The sequence below is a fragment of the Triticum dicoccoides genome, chromosome 2B, assembly GCF_002162155.2.
Source record: "Triticum dicoccoides isolate Atlit2015 ecotype Zavitan chromosome 2B, WEW_v2.0, whole genome shotgun sequence".
Taxonomy (NCBI): domain Eukaryota; kingdom Viridiplantae; phylum Streptophyta; class Magnoliopsida; order Poales; family Poaceae; genus Triticum; species Triticum dicoccoides.
Window position 1 is genome coordinate 685238258 of NC_041383.1, and position 17940 is coordinate 685256197.

Sequence of the window (17940 nt, forward strand, 5' to 3'; positions counted from 1 at the left end):
TACCTGAGCATGAACAGGAACAGATCCTACGCAAGTGTCACTCCGAGGCTTATGGAGGACACCACGCTGGAGATAGAACTGCACATAAGCTATTGCAATCCGGTTTTTATTGGCCTACTCTCTTCAAAGATGCCCATAAGTTTGTCTTATCTTGTGATGAATGTCAAAGAATTGGTAATATTAGTAGACGTCAATAAATGCCTATGAATTATTCTCTTGTTATTGAACCATTTGATGTTTGGGGCTTTGATTATATGGGACCGTTTCCTTCCTCTAATGGGTATACACATATTTTAGTTGTTGTTGATTACGTTACTAAGTGGGTAGAAGCTATTCCAACTAGTAGTGCTGATCATAACACCTATATTAAGATGCTTAAAGAAGTTATTTTCCCGAGGTTTGGAGTCCCTAGATGCCTAATGACTGATGGTGGTTCACATTTCATTCATGGTGCTTTTCGTAAAATGCTTGCTAAGTATGATGTTAATCATAGAATTGCATCTCCATATCACCCACAATCTAGTGGCCAAGTAGAACTGAGTAACAGAGAGCTCAAATTAATTTTGCAAAAGACTGTTAATAGATCTAGAAAGAATTGGTCCAAGAAACTTGATGATGCATTATGGGCTTATAGAACTGCATATAAAAATCCTATGGGTATGTCTCCATATAAAATGGTTTATGGAAAAGCATGTCACTTACCTCTCGAACTTAAACATAAGGCATATTGGGCCATTAAAGAGCTCAATTATGATTTCAAACTTGCCGGTGAGAAGAGGTTATTTGACATTACTCACTTGATGAATGGAGAACTCAAGCCTATGAGAATGCCAAACTATTTAAAGAAAAAGTTAAAAGATGGCATGACAAAAGGATACAAAAGCGTGAGTTTAATGTAGGTGATTATGTGTTGCTTTTCAACTCTCGTTTAAGATTTTTTGCAGGAAAACTCCTCTCTAAATGGAAGGTCCTTATGTTATCGAGGAGGTCTATCGTTCCGGTGCCATAAAAATCAACAACTTCGAAGGCACAAATCTGAAGGTGGTGAACGGTCAAAGAATCAAACATTATATCTCAGGTAATCCCATAAATGTTGAAACTAATGTTATTGAAACCGTGACCCCGAAGGAATACATAAGGGACACTTTCCAGAATGTTTCAGACTCCAAAAAGGAATAGGTATGTGGTACGGTAAGTAAACCGACTCCAAAACAGCTCTAATAGCTTTTTCTAAATTTTGGAATATTTAAGAAAATAGGAAAATAAGAAGTAGTCCGGGAAGGACACGAGGCGTCCACGAGGGTGGAGGGCGTGCCCTACCCCCCTGGGCGCGCCCCCCTGCCTCGTGGGCACCTCGTGTGCTCTCGAACTCTGTTTTCTTGCACGATACTTCTTTTGGTCGGTAAAAATTCATTATATAATCTCCCGAAGGTCTTGACCACCGTATCACGCAAAAATCCTTTGTTTTTCTTTTGAGTTGTTTCTGCTGCAGATTAGAGCAATATGTCGTCCCAGGATTCAGAGGGAGAAAGCTATGTGGCTGATTACCATGCAGACCCTAAGGTCTACGGGGACTTGGAGCATTATGGTTGGACCACTGAGGAAGAAGACTACAAGCCTAAGGGAAAGGAGGATACGAGCTCAGATGAAGATGAAGTCCCATTACCTCAACCTGCGGACATGCATGTGGAGTTTAAAAAGTCAAGCCTCCCTGATAGAGCAAAGAAACCAGTTTATCCCTTTTCGTCTCTTGCAGGAGAACAAACAGGAACTATGCAAGAAGATATTAAGCCTTGAGCAGGAGATCGGTGATCTAAGGGAGCAGAATTCCATCCTCAAGCGCAAATTAAGGAAGAAGCCTACATCATCAACAACTCCATTATCACCACCTCCGAAGAAGGAGACATAATCACATGAGTATGGTCACTCCCCTTGGCAACTGCCAAGCTTGGGGGAGGTGCCCCGGTTTCGTATCACCATCACACTCCTATCTTTACCGTTTTACTTAGTTCGATCCTTTTAGTAATATATTGATCTAGTAGAATAAAGTTTTGGTATGATTTAGTTTCGAAGTTTTGCCTTATGATCCCTCTATGTAATCGAGTCCGTGAGCTATATATAATAAAATAGTGTTGAGTCAAGGGCTTTGCTATCTTGCTATGATCTTGAGGGAATAAAAATAAAAGAAGTATAAAAAGAAATAAAAAGATCATAGTGATCTTATGGAGAGTAATGACTTCACATATTAAGAGTATGATGAATAAAAGTTGTTGAGAGTTGACAAACATAGTTTTGGTCATCGTTGCAATTAATAGGAAGTAATAAAGAAAGAGAGGTTTTCACATATAAATATACTATCTTGGACATCTTTTATGATTGTGAGCACTCATTAAAATATGACATGCTAAAGAGTTGATGTTGGACAAGGAAGACAACGTAATGGGTTATGTTTTCTTATATTCGAAATAAAGTATACTGTCATGGATCATCCAACATGTTGAGCTTGCCTTTCCCTCTCATGCTAGCCAAATTCCTTGCACCAAGTAGAGATACTACTTGTGCTTCCAAATACCCTTAAACCCAGTTTTGCCATGAGAGTCCACCATACCTACCTATGGATTGAGTAAGATCCTTCAAGTAAGTTGTCATGTTGCATGCAATAAAAATTGCTCTCTAAATATGTATGACTTATTAGTGTGGAGAAAATAAGCTTTATACGATATTGTGATATGGAAGCAATAAAAGCGACGAACTGCATAATAAAGGTCTGTATCACAAGTGGCAATATAAAGTGACGTTCTTTTGCATTAAGATTTTGTGCATCCAACCATAAAAGCACATGACAACCTCTGCTTCCCTCTGCAAAGGGCCTATCTTTTATTCTCGTCTTATACATTATGCAAGAGTCATGGTGATCTTCACCTTTCCAATTTTTTTACATTTTATCCTTTGGCAAGCACATTGTGTTGGAAAGATCCTGATATATATATCCAATTGGATGTAAGTTAGCATGAACTATTATTGTTGACATTACCCTTGAGGTAAAAGGTTGGGATGCAACACTATAAGCCCATATCTTTCTCTGTGTCCGATTAAAACTTCATTACCCATAAGTATTGTGTGAGTGTTAGCAATTATGAAATACTAAATGATGGTTGAGTATGTGGACTTGCTGAAAAGCTCTTATATTGACTCTTTTAGATGTTATGATAAATTGCAATTGCTTCAATGACCAAGAGCATAGTTTGTTAGTTTTCAAAGAAGTTTCTGATTCATACTTGATATTATGGATAGATTATTACTTGAGCATAAGAAACCATATGACAAAATATATATATATATATATATATATATATATATATATATGTTGCTGTTATAAGAATGATCATGATGCCCTCATGTCCGTATTTTATTTTATCGACACCTCTATCTCTAAACATGTGGACATATTTTTCGATTTTGGCTTCTGCTTGAGGACAAGCGAGGTCTGAGCTTGGGGGAGTTGATACGTCCATTTTGCATCATGCTTTTATATCGATATTTATTGCATTATGGGCTGTTATTACACGTTATGTCACAATACTTATGCCTATTCTCTCTTATTTTACAAGGTTTACATGAAGAGGGGGAATACCAGCAGCTGGAATTCTGGGCTGGAAAAGGAGCAAATATTAGAGACCTATTCTGCACAACTCCAAAAGTCCTGAAACTCCATGAAAGTTATTTTTGGAATTAATAAAAAATATTGGGCGAAGAAAGTACCAGAGGGGGCCCACACCCTGTCCACAAGGGTGGGGGCGCGCCCTACCCCCCTAGGCACACGCCCCTGCCTCATGGGCCCCTGGCAGTCCTCCGGTGGCCACCTTCTGCTATATGAAGTATTTTACCCTGAAAAAATCATAAGCAAGCTTTTGGGCGAGACACCGCCGCCACGAGGTGAAACCAATCTAGGGCTCCGGCGGAGCTGTTCTGCTGGGGAAACTTCCCTCCGGGAGGGGGAAATCATCACCATCGTCATCACCATCGATCCTCTCAGCGGGAGGGGGTCAATCTCCATCAACATCTTCACCAGCACCATCTCCTCTTAAACCCTAGTTCATCTCTTGTATCCAATCTTTGTCCCAAAACCTCAGATTGGTACCTGTGGGTCACTAGTAGTGTTGATTACTCCTTGTAGTTGATGCTAGTTGGTTTATTCGGTGGAAGATCATATGTTCAGATCCTTTATGCATATGAATACCCCTCTGATTATGAACATGAATATGATTTGTGAGTAGTTACGTTTGTTCCTGAGGAGATGGGAGAAGTCTTGCTATAAGTTGTCATGTGAATTTGGTATTCGTTCGATATTTTGATGAGATGTATGTTGTCTCTCCTCTAGTGGTGTTATGTGAACGTCGACTACATGAGACTTCACCATTATTTGGGCCTAGAGGAAGGCATTGGGAAGTAATAAGTAGATGATGGGTTGCTAGAGTGACAGAAGCTTAAACCCTAGTTTATGCGTTGCTTCGTAAGGGGCTGATTTGGATCCATATGTTTCATTCTATGGTTAGTTTTACCTTAATACTTCTTCTGTAGTTGCGGATGCTTGCAATAGGGGTTAATCATAAGTGGGATGCTTGTCCAAGAAAGGGCAGTACCCAAGCACCGGTCCACCCACATATGAAATTATCAAAGTAACGAACGCGAATCATATGAGCGTGATGAAAACTAGCTTGACGATAATTCCCATGTGTCCTTGGGAGCACTTTTCTCCATATAAGAACTTGTCCAGGCTTGTCCTTTGCTACAAAAAGGATTGGGCCACCTTGCTGCACCTTATTTACTTTTGTTACTTGTTACTCGTTATGAATTACCTTATCACAAAACTATCTGTTACCGATAATTCTAGTGCTTGCAAAGAATACCTTACTGAAAACCGCTTGTCATTTCCTTCTGCTCCTCATTGGGTTCGACATCTTACTTATTGAAAGGACTACGATAGATCCCCTACACTTGTGGGTCATCAACTGCCTGGAGCGGCGTCTCCATTAACAACTTAATCAGATAAAGTTCCTCCCCTGCCCATTCATGTTCATAATTTGTGACTTGCGCATTAGGAGACCTCGCCACTCTATCTAGACTTGGGTGCTCCCATCCCTGACTCGAATGCTGCTTCGGTCGGGGTAAGCAGTAACCATGGGCAAAAGAAGAGTTTAGTAGGGGGCTGGACCCTGTGCCTGTAACCCGACAGATGTGATTCTCCAGCAGGCACAGGAGCACCGGCAAGGTAGCTTGCCTGGAAGACTCGTTTATTTTTGATTAAAGGGGCATTTTGCCTCTGCACGAGTGTACACGTGCATGAGTTCCCGGCGAAAGCTCGTCCTTTTCATTGATATGCTAATGCATGTACAGATATTACAGAACATAAGCATGGGCTCGGTAGAGTACATTTCCTAGAAAGTTAAGATTTGGCAAGTGCCTACAAATTGAGAAAAAGATAAGTGTCCCATAATCCCCGTTCTTGCCCCATTCCTCTCCAGGCACGGCAGGCCGCGCAAGGTGACAGGCATGGGGAACTGGACGATGGAGAGCTTGACGAGGAAGCCCGCCAACCACCATCGCCAGGGTGAGCAGGACGAGGCCCCCGGCAAGGCGTGTTGCCGGGGGAGAGAGCGGGTCAGACGATGGTGTGGCCACTAGCGGTCAGCCGGAATCGGAGTTGTCATCCTCCCGCCCGATGTCGTCATCGTCGATGGCGCTGTCCTCCTCGCCTCTGTCGCTCGAGGAGGAGCTTTCGTCGTCAATGGAGCTCTCCATGCAGCACCCTAGGCGAATTCCGGAGTTCCCGAAGACCTTGACGGAAAGCAAGCCACTCTCCATTAACTTAAAATAGAGAACGTGCCCCTCCTTCAAGCTGTGGGCACGTGCGAAGGTCTTCCACCCCTGACGAAGATACATGATGTGAGGGCGGGGAAAGTTGACGTCAGCCCACATGTTGTCATTCTCGTAGTCCCTCATGTGAAGCCTCAAGGCCCGCGGGGCCTCCTCCTCCATCACCCAGGCGAACGGAGTCAGAAGCTGGAGGAGACTGCACAGAGGCTTATGCAGCCTGATGAAGAACTCATAGGGTTGGTCCCCGATGTGGCCGCCCATCGGAGGAGGGGCCGCCAACAGGAGCGCAGTGGGTACGCCACCCCGTCCACCTCCTTCCCGAGCACCGCGACGACCTCGGCCCCTTCCCCTTCCTCTCCCCCTCACAGCAGGCTCCGCCGCTGGAGGCTCCGAGGAAGGAGGGACGCATTGTTGAGTAGAAGCCCTCGTCGCCGTCGTCGAGGTGATAGCGCACCCTTTCACCATGGAGAGTCAGAAGAAGATGGCGAGCAAGAGGGGGAAAGGAGGGCGAGTGTGGAGAAGCACCGTGCCTCCCCCCATTTATAGAGGAGCGAGGCCGGGGCCTGGCCACCCAGCCCAAGGGGCGGCCGCCCCGCACGACCAATGCGGCCTCTTGAAGCATGGGGAATCGAAACCGACCCGCTACCCCAATCCCCAAGCGCCTGGTTTTCCGCCTCGGCATTAATGCCCGCATTCTCCACGCCCGCCGCCTGCCCTTCCCAACGCATGGAGGGTACATGGCGAAGCAGAAGGGGCGTCATAACGGGTGGGACTGTGATCGAGGGAGCGGCGACATGCAGGCTGCGACCCGAGTCCACTTAGTAAATGAGTAGCGCCCCTGCAGATTCCTTCCTTTTTAAAAAGGGCAGCATGGGCCGTCCCTTTTCTATCGACTGTGAGATGACGCGAGCATGCTGAGGCCATCCCACGCACGACCCCGACATCACGTGCACGACGCGAGTTGTGGGGAGGCGCAACTGACAAAGATCGTGGCGGTTCGCCTTTGCCACGCCCACCCGCACACTGCTTTGGGCCTGGCCCAACTACGCCTTACACTTATAAGTGGCTTAGGCCCGAGGGCTCCTGTCGGTGTACAAAAGTGTGGGTACTTTTGTACCCCTTACTTGTGCACCGACGGTCGCAGCCACCCCTGCAGCAGGGCTCGGCGGAGCAGAGGAGGACAGCAGAAGGCAAGACAGGTACAAAGAATATCAAGACAGCTGTCGAGAGTAGCAAGCAGCAAGAGGCAAGCAGGGCCACGCCCGGCAACAAGCCTTGCCGAGGTGACCTACGCGGCCCCCAGTAAGCCCCTTGTCGGTGCAGCTTGCGAAGAGACCATCAAGGCCACCACCCTTGGGCTTGAGAGCTCTGACACCATCGACAATGTTAAAGACCAAGATTTGAAGAGCACATGCCTGGTAGCATGCAGCTCCTCACGAGGATCGACAACCCACGAGTCCACGTGGGATCAAATGATGAAGACCCCCGGCAAGACTTTGCCGGGGACGACTCCAAGGCCCCCGGCAAGCCTCGCCGGGGATGATCACTGGGCCAAGGTCAGGCCCGCGCTCGGCAGGGTTCCGCCACCTCACCACCACTCCAACGCAGCGATAAGCATGCCAGCAAAACAGGCGCCTACGTGGTGGCATGCAGATCTTCGTGGAAGCCTACCACTTTGCCAACACAGAAGTTGGTTGGCCAGTGTTGCGCTGCATACCTCGTCGGCCCAGACGCGTGGCAAGGCGAGGAGAAGCGCCGAAGGACGGGATGGACTCTGTTGCCGTCCCCAATGAAGTGAGAGGACACGTAGGCGTCGCATTAAATGCACTTGTCCTACGCTGATCGAACGATAAGCTCGTACCACTGTAGCTTGTCACCTCCTGTGTGCCACTTTGGCGACCCCTTTGAGTATAAAAGGAGGCCCGAGGCGCACAGAGAGGGGATTCGGACTTGGATAAGAACCCTCTGTGTCCTAACGGCTCGACCTGCTCTTCGTGCAACTAATCCCCCCGCCGAACGTAGAAGGGATCCTTGTGACCCCATAGGTGATCGGTTTCCCCGACAGAGCGCCGCCATCTCCAGGTGGAACTTGGGCATGAGCACTTTTCTCTCCGGTGAAGCGATTCCGCCAGGCATGCTTCCCTCCGGGAGGGGAAAATTGAAGCTATTGTCATCACGAACAACCCTCTCATCGTGGGAGGGCCAATCTCCATGAAAATATTCACCAGCACCATCTCATCTCAAACCCTAGTTCATCTCTTGTATTTAATCTTTGTCTCAAAACCTCATATTGGTACCTGTGGGTTGCTAACAGTGTTGATTAAATCTTGTAGTTGATGCTAGTTTGTTTATTTGGTGGAAGATTATATGTTCAGATCCTTGATGCTATTCAATACCCCTTTGATCTTGAACATAAATATTATTTGCGAGTAGTTACTTTTGTTCTTGAGGGCATGGGAGAAGTCTTGTCATAATTAATCATGTGAATTTGGTATTCGTTTGATATTTTGATGATATGTATGTCGTTGTTTTCCTTAGTGTTGTTATATGAACGCCTACTATATGACATTTCACCATATTTGGGCCTAAGGAATGTATTGTGTAGTAGTACTGGCCGAAAGGCATTGTACCCGGCTTCTTTGCCGCTTCTTTGATGCAATGATACACATGCTTATGCGTATTTTAGAAAGAAAAAAAAGGTATACATATTACCGTTTTGAAGGAGCACTTATATACATCGGATATAACGCCAAGGTTTTGTGTTCATCCCTGATTACTATAAGTGAAATTATTTTGTTTCAAAGTACATAGCATGCACATGTTGTCAACTAAATAATGCATCTGTTGTAACTTGGAAGACACATTTGATAATGAAAATACCACCAAGAAATCAATACTAATGGTTCCACTTACACTCTAGAAGGTTCTTCAAATATTTACCCAATAATAAACTAGATACTACCGTTAGGATATTTGGCTCATAGTGCGTCTTAGATATCTATACCATCACACTCTCTCAATTTTCATTTAGTCTGTATAAAATTCTAGGCCCACAAACAAATGAAAAGAGACTGGGTTGCATGGAGTGCATGCATCGGCAAACAATTGGTTACCCAATTAGAGTTTGTTTGCGATGCATGTATTAGTGCAGATGGGCAAGACGCAAACTAAATAAAAACGTAAACAGGTTAAATGCAAAGTAAAGAAGTGGAGAGAGTATTTAAGAATATCACACACACACACAAAATTTATGCGATTAATAAAGTACACTTTTCATCACAAAATATAGTTTAAATTTAGCACAACTCATTTGAAATGATATATTATAATTGTATAAGAAAAACAATATATTTAGCAATAATGTTATGCGGTTAATGACACTATAGAGAGCAGTCATACTTATAGATTTAGCAGAATGCTAAAAAACATGTTATATAAAGTATAAAAGTTTGGCATAAATTATTCTTATTTTAATTTGCTCCAACATGCAAATTCGTTTGGATAGGCACGACATACAAATGAAAATAAGGAGGTTTTTGGTTGGAAAATGGCAACACAAATGATAATATAATCATAACTAGAGATAACACTTGTCGCAAACTAAGGAAGCAGAGGGCAAAATCAACATCGGAACCAAGAAAAGAAAAAGAACGCCGCCGTCGCCGCCGCCGCCGCGAGTCTGTACCGTACGCGGGAAACCCTAGGCGGCCCCCGTCCGCGATCGCGCGGGGGATTTGGGGGTGGGGGAAAAGAGCGGCATGTGCAAATCAATCACCTTGGGCCTCGGCGCTGCGTCGGCGCGGCGCGCGGGCAGCGGCGGCGGGACCGGGCGGAAGGTCGCGCAGGGGTTCGGCCTCCCCGCCTTTGGATTCCTCTGTTCCATCTCTTCCAGCTCCCGCACGCAGGCAGAGAGAGGAGTTATTGAGTGAGGCAGTAAGGGGGGCAATGGGAGAGTGAATGGACTGGGGTTTTGGGTTGTTGAGTGGAGGGAGGCAAAAACCTCGCGGGCAACCCTCTTCGCCCCCTCTCGCGGTGCCCGTTACGACCCTACCCAACCCGCGCGGCCCGCCTCGCGCGCGTGGGCCCGCGGTGTCATGTAGCGAGGATACCTGTGCTCCGCGGTGCGTGTGGCGAGGGCCACGCTCGGGGTTCAAGACAGTAATGGAGCTGTGATGCTTCTGTCGGTGAAGATGGAGATGGGCAAAGTACTACGTATTATGAGAGACATGTACTCCCTCCCTCCGTAAACTAATATAAGAGCGTTTAGATTACTATATTTTAGTGATCTAAACGCTCTTATATTAGTTTATAGATGGAGTAGTATTAAGCAGTAATGTCCAATGCGACGCAAAGTTGTTACTTTAAGCTGCTATATATCTCGCACATGACTTGGGTATCTGTTTACTTCCAACTTTTTAATCGGTTTTGAGTACAAATTGTTCGAACTCTTGCTATCCACAGCACTAAATTGCTAGGCAAACTAAGCCAAACGAATTATGGAATAGCATGAAAAACTGAAAACACGCACCGATCCAGCTCCATTTCATAGAGACTAGGTAGGAAATGCGGCTTGCCGCACCCGGGTACAATCGTATCTAATCCGGTAATATAGTCATAGGAGCATTGCAAATATAAAAAAAAATAGAAATGATATTGGTTCGTTACGGTGTCATACACCAATTCATTATCTATGAATAATATATGAAATTTAAGATGAGTTTTAGAGGTACAAAGTATAACTTGCGGGGTGCGGTCATATCCAACCCAGTACAAAGCAATTGGGGCACCACTAAGAAAACATTTAATACTCCCTCCAATCCATAATAAATGTCGCAGCTTTGAACTTAGGTTGAACTAATCTTAGTTCAAAATGACGATTGAACTAACCTTAGTTCAGAACGACGACACTTATTTTGATTTGGAGTAGCAACTATAAGTCTATAACCACCAAAAGGATTTGCTTGATACTGCAAATATATGGCCAGGTCCGTTTCCATGGTATTTTAAATGTTAATATGAAAAGTGAACAAAGACTAAAATTCACTCCAGCAAACACACAAAAATAATACAGAAGGAAAGATTGAAAGCAGCCATGGTACAACCTCCAAAAATGAAAACCATGCAAATTAGCCTTTGCAAACATTTAGAAATAGAGGTTGTTCGAAATAATGTCCCAAAATGATATCAATAACCCAAATTGTGTGACCTTGCCCACCTAAACTTCAGCAGACCGGACAAAACATGCCAATCGTCTTTGCCTTTCATCATATCCCGATCATTAGCACATCCACATGCGAGCTTGTTAGACGACATTATCATGACGCTGATGAAGAGCCATGTAATTTGCTTAGAAATGCACAAAGCAAGAGAAATATCAGCATAAATAATAAAGAAAAAAGCATCAAGTTACTATCTTCAGCTAAGTACTACAAAGCACCACAAGTTAAAAGAGTCAAATTATATGTGTATTCCCTCTTAAGTTCACAACAAATGTACCAAAACTGGAAAACATAGGCAAAAACCATGTCTCGATAACAGATCTTGAAATAAAGAAAGAATGGCAAGTCTAAATTGTATTGCATCTGTTATGTATCAGGCTATCATACAAGAGTGGTGGTTCTGCAAACCAATTGGTATTTTTCATAAGTTGTGTCTCCATAGGAGAGAATGTGGCTATGATTATGAAAACACGTAAACATTCTAGTTTACTGCTTAGGTGTCATGTAAAAGCATTCAAAATGAAAATGTTGATTTGCCAACGCAAAGAAATATATAGGAATACAAGTAGATCGACCATGAAAAACTTCAAGTATTGTGCTATGAGAATAGTACTTCTACATAGATGATCTAGTGTCTCCAATTACAGAACTGCTTAAACCAAACTCATGATTATGATTTAACAATGAACAGAACCTTCAAGTGTTGTGCTATGAGAATAGCCAGTAGAGATTTTAGAAACCATAAAAATCAGATCTTTTTGTGTGCGTGCCACATCAATCAAGCCGGACATATTACAGAGCAGATGGTGGTTAAGGAGCATTGCCAATTTGGCATCTTAAAATTCAAAGCATGGGTATTATGTTGCCAGACAGGTGTATGTAAAGCTTCAGACATCAGGTGTGTGTTTTAGAGCAGGGTATCCAACATGACTAATAGAGTAATCACTAAACACTAAGCTGCCCTATCTAAGTAATCAGGGTACCTGGCCAAGCTTAACTTAAGCCACATGGTTGACGATGAAAGTAAACTGCACATAGGTGAATGCAAGGTGGAGTGTCCTGACCTGGTAACACAATAAGCATATTATAACAGATGATATGAGCAGGTATAACTGGGAATATTCAGGAGACTAATTTTTAAAAGATCAAATAATATTCTTGATTTAGTAATATAAGTAAGGTATCCGAGTAAACATATTAAATATGAATTTTGATGTCAATATTACTGTGACCATCGTAGCACATGAGGCACCTGCCTAGTTCTTCTGTGCATTTCATCAAACACATAACATAGGCATGGGGGAATGGAGTGTTGATTATTTGTCTAAAGTATGATCAGACCAATGGTGGGATTAGTACCATCTAAAGCTAGAATATACCAATCCAAATGGCGATTCCGAAGTTCTTAATGAGAAAACTAATTAGTTCATCATAGAGCAATACATGTAGGTTTGGGAACAATTAGACGCACAGACAGATTACAGACCATTTGCAAAACCTGACAATTAAATCTCCCCCCTGAATTTCACATAGGAGGACATCGTACTGTCATCATTCGAAATGTCTGTATCTATATTATTTTGCTCATCATGCGTACCATGCATATGTTGTTGTTCATCCTATATTCAATCACAACAATGTGCTACCAGGAACTCAATTAGTGCTGCAGGAAAGTACTAAATATTGCGATAAAATTACTAAATATCACTAATGGCTGTACCAGCCTAATTGACAAACCAACCTAGACTATATTAGTCAATATCTATCCTTGAAAGTCCTGCATTCCCCCTCCCTTTGCCCTAACAAACCTCTGTACACTTAGCAGATAAGTCTAACCTGAAAGTATAGTAATCAAAGAGACCAACTTCCAACCGAGAAATGTGTCCTCCTTTTGCTGCCAGCTCAAAAAGGACTAATGTGCCTTTACTTTCTATGGATCAAGAACACTTCAACAAATTTCCACAGTCCACATCAAGTGCAACAAACACCTCGCTAAGATCCATGAATATGTTAATATTTCCTTGCACTTCTAGTCGGCCAGTGCTCATGACGGAATACTTGTCAAATTTGGCAAAAGACACACTACTCTTGCACATAAACAAATTTGGGCAAACACGAACTCGAGTTCCGATCATACCCAATATGAACAGTTTTGAACAAATTCTGAAAATAAAAATAAATTTGATCGGAAACAAATTATCAAATTAATCGGCATGTTTCCATCTCTTTAGATTCAGTCACATTCAGTCAATTTCTCCCGCGGCACAAATAATTGGAAGCTGAATCACACGGGGAATAGAACATAATGGGAAATTAATTCACTCATAGATGGAGAAATGGTGGCGCTAGGCGTGCGGTACCTAGAGGCCGTGCTGGTTGAGTCCCTTGACGGCGATGGCGGCCCTTAGCATCGAGCATGCGGACAAATGTCGTGTAGACCCCGTCGAAGCCGCCCTCGTCGCCCAGATATGAAATGAAAGAGCCTGCATTCATTGTCCAATTATCCTTTGGCCATCTATGTCACTGCATCTGACCTCTACTTGAACTATTACTATTGAAAACAAAAAATACACTGCATACGTACCAAGAACAGTAATCCTTGATTTTCCTTTGCATAGCATAATCAGATATTACAAAGGACAACACAAAGCTTACATAGACATGATAACCAACAGAAGTGCATGCATAAATCGGAAACTATGGATTAAAGATTTACCATCAATTAGTTGGTTACTAAGAAGGACATATATGGATGGATTCACTTAATAGCAGTCACCATGTATATCACATTATCATCTAATCAAGAAAATTGCTTGACAAATCAGAGATTTCGAGTAATGTTTGAACAATGGCATAAAAAGAAATCTGAATCACAGGTAGGTAAACATTGCAAGTACTACAACTGACCATGCATATTTAAACTGATTTCCTTCATGAGAATTTCTAGTTCAGTACCCATGTTTTTCTAAATTTGGCATGTGCTTACTAACATGACATACCGAGCCATGAATCTTATTACTGAGCTCTGGTCAGCCAAAAAATTAGAAGCTTTAAACCAAACATGAGATTAGTGTAGGCAGATCAAATGGTAAGAGGCCAAGATACAAATACTTCAATAGTGTAGTAACCTATATGCATCGTATAAACCCAAGCCATGCTTTCTGAATGTATATATATAAGATACAGAGTGGCAACAGAAGAGATGCCATAATAGCATCAGTTTCTTTTTGTAAAGAACAATGGATTTACACATGCTAGTAATTAACTTGGAGGATCATGTACTACACTGGCAAAAATCTAATGATCCAACATCACACTAACATATGTCAATCACAACAAAAAGTATAAAGTTTTCTCATAAAACACGACTCTTGCCTAATACCTGCAAAGCACAATCTGGATGGAACTAACAAAACCAATCAAGCACATAACCGTAGCAGCCCCTAACTCCCAGTGAATGTTTATTGACCAATTCTCAATTGCATTCTGCAAAAGAGAAACAATAATATCAGTTTACAACCTGCTTGGATTTTCATCGAATATTTCTCAGTTCCTAATTCAGAAATGATGTGACTGGAATTTCCAAGTCAATGAAGCCTAATAATTCATTAATAGGATCATTTCATCTCAACAACTCATATTAAGTGAGTGTTAATATTTCAGCAGCCTGGTCATCTATTCACCTAAACAGAGGTAGACAAAGTTAGAACCATAGTGGGGTTGCAACATCCAACCAAACCCTGCAGAACAGTGAAAATAAAACAATTAGGCGAGTAGATAAAAGTTTTATTTATTAGATCCAGCATATACAAGAAAACATCCAGAGGCAATCAAATTATATTCTGATCATGATCAAAGGTGCAACACATGCCAGTAGACAGTGTTGATGCAATAGACAGTGAAATTTCCATGAAGCTGGGAGGAGATGTTTAAAAATGTTGTGTGTCGTTTAAACACTACCAACTTAGAGAACTGAACCTCAGCAAGAACATGATCCTCTCTCAGTCTCTTCCTTTTAGAACCAAATCAAGATAAATCCACTACAAACAAATTTTCTTACAGGGCAACAGAGTTTCACCTTCTAGTATGCAGAACAATCCTATCACTCAGCCAGTATTAGGTCAGCCATGGCCACATTTTATCCGGTGGGGAATTAACTTGGGATTCATCTATTAGAAATCATATGCAGACCAATGAAAATCAATTAAATCGTAGGAACCACAGATCACAAATTCTCTTGGACTGAACAATTAGCAGACACATCAAAACATGTCATGCAATTTTGGAAGCAAGGTCTAAGAAAGAAATTGACCAAACCGTACATGGATATGGTGTGGTTTGTCATCTAGTGGGGCCTCGGTTAGTGGACTCCCCCAATGGTGGCCACACTGGTCAAACCTCAACATCTACACAACATTAAGTGCAAAGGATTAATTAATCATGTTGAAGACAACATTTGATGTAGGGTATACAATTTTGATTCTCAAGATAATTACTCCACCACACCAAACTTATAAATTTCCATTTCCATAGAGAAGTAGAATTGCTTGAAAAGCTATGTGCATGTTTTCCAACAACCAATCACACCATATCTCTGTAACTTCCAATCAACAAAGCATGACTAAAACATCCCAGATTGTGCAAGCACACTATATCTCTGTAACTTCAGATAGTTGCTGCAACATGTCAAGCAAAAAATGCAGAGGTAGGTGGGGTGCGGATTCATCTTGCTGTTGTAGGTAGGCATTCCCTCTGGAGGCAGTAGCAGCGGACTCAGGAGCATGGCACTGGGGATGTGGTTCTCCAGTCACCATCGATTGGTCTCCTCTTACTAAATCTTCCTCTCTTCATCCCATCTTCCGGCAAAAGGAGAGTGCCTTCCATTGGCTGGCTGCGGTCAAGGTAACAGTGACATAAGGAAAACGTGGGGATGGAAGAGACCGAGAGGAAGAGCACCTGACAAGGCAGGGCCGCGAATCAGAGAGGATGCAGCAGGAGCATGCTGAATCGACAGTGGCGTCGAGAAAAGTGCAGCCCAGACACCGAGAGAGGACGCGGGAGGAGGACGGGTGCTGCGGTGGTGTACAGGAGGAGCGGCGGTGCGACAGGACGACGGCTCCTCGGTGGACGAGAGCCGGATGCGCCGGTCGCCAGCCGACGGCGCGAGAGGAGGGACTATCTGATAACATGTTTGTTTGTTTTTTGTCTTGCAAGCGACTATCTAAAAAGTTCACCATCCTTGGTTCAAAAGAAATAAAAATGTATTTTCACTTTTAAGCACATTTTTGTCTCTGGTAGGTTTATTTCTCGTATGTAGGGCCATCGTCTCATTAAGTATGAGGACTTTCAGGAAACTGCCTGTCGATGAAAGCATACAGGTGGAATGGCTCTGTTTAATGCAGATCATCCGAGCTCCTATGAAGATGTATGTTTTATGTGAGCCTTTCTTTATCTCATTCTTTCTTTTGGCCATGACAAAAAAAATCAAGTGTATGTGGTGTCATGCGATCTTTTTTAACTTCAAAAGTTTTCTTCCGAATATTTGTTCTTCCTATTCTCAGGTACATGTATGGTGGTAAATCTGTTCAAAAGAAGTTCCTACAAAGTTTGAAAATCCCAAGCCTTTTACAAAGCAAGTTGATAACTTCTGGCTAACCTTGATAGATGGACACATCTTCTTGTTATTGAAGGACGCATTCCCAGGCAAACCTTGGTCGAGAATCTAATCGGTGTCCATTTTTGGAGCAAAGATAAGCAGGGGTGAGGGCGCTATATACTGCCAATTTTTGGAGCAAAGATAAGCCAAAACTAAACATCCAAAACATTTGAACCTGAGATGCGATAGTACCCAATCCAATAGCTGTCACAATAACCCAGAGATCCCCATTCCGTATATACTGCCCTTCCCTTCCTATAACTATCATCAGACCACCAAATCGAACAGCTGCCACAATAACCAAGAGATCCCCACTCCGTATATTTCACTAATATACAAACCATTCGCTAAATCCAAATTGACCATTTCTAAAGCAAAGTTAAGCTGAAACTAAAAGCATCAGACCACCAAAACACCCCAAATTCCATAACCTGAGATCCCATGGCACCCAGTCTAACAAAGAACCATCTCATGAACATAATTAAGTAGTGTGTATATGAAACTAAACAATAGGACATAGCTGAACAACATCACGAGTAGCAGATGCATGCGGATCCAACTCTGTGAAATAGTAAACAAAAGGCCCAGAAAAATCACCTCCAGAGGAGGTCTCCGAGGAGCATCAAGTCGCCATCCTTGTCTCCGTTCCTCTCATCATCTCCACCAGACTCGTCTCCTCGTTCCGACACTTGCCTGCATCCGAGAGTCAAATCGTCAAAAACCCACCAGAAGAGAAACGCATCGCGGGCTCGTCTCTGCGGAGCAACGACGCGAGCAGCGGTCTGCACAGTCTTCCCGACAATGGCAAGGGCCAAGCCCGACGGAGAGAGCAGTGGCGTCGATGGACCCGACAACGGGAGAAAAAGGGAAGGAGAGGGAGGTGGGAGCGCGACGGGTTGGAGGCGGCTCACCTCGATTTGTCCTCTTCTCGGAGGAACACGAACGTGAGGACATGCTCCTATGCTCCTCTCCTTGATGGCGAAGTAGGAGGACGGGCGGCGGCGGCTGCTCATGGATCTCCTTGTCCACCTTGACCCTCCAAAACTTGAGGGCCGGTGGCGAGGGGCGAGATCGACGGGGAGAGCAGCAGAGGAGGCAAGCTCGGCACGACGCGGAGCAGCAGCGGCCGGGGTGCTTCTCGGAGGGCGGCGGCGCGAGGGGAGGCAACGAAGAGAAGGGGAGGAGGCA

The 17940-nt window shown here is 43.5% G+C and overlaps 1 long non-coding RNA gene across 7 annotated transcripts; it reads right to left on the bottom strand.

The window, feature by feature from the left end:
* Positions 1–10831: 10831 nt before the first annotated feature.
* LOC119365601 lies at positions 10832–17940 on the bottom strand. Of its 7 annotated transcripts, XR_005175627.1 has the most exons (10): positions 17664–17940; positions 17350–17445; positions 16753–16818; positions 15419–15502; positions 15175–15265; positions 14780–14836; positions 14479–14582; positions 13457–13579; positions 12080–12160; positions 10832–11223 (listed from the first exon to the last, which is right to left on the bottom strand). It is a non-coding gene; the product is annotated as an uncharacterized LOC119365601 (long non-coding RNA). The 7 variants fall into 7 exon arrangements; XR_005175626.1 differs by lacking the exon at positions 16753–16818; XR_005175629.1 differs by lacking the exon at positions 15175–15265.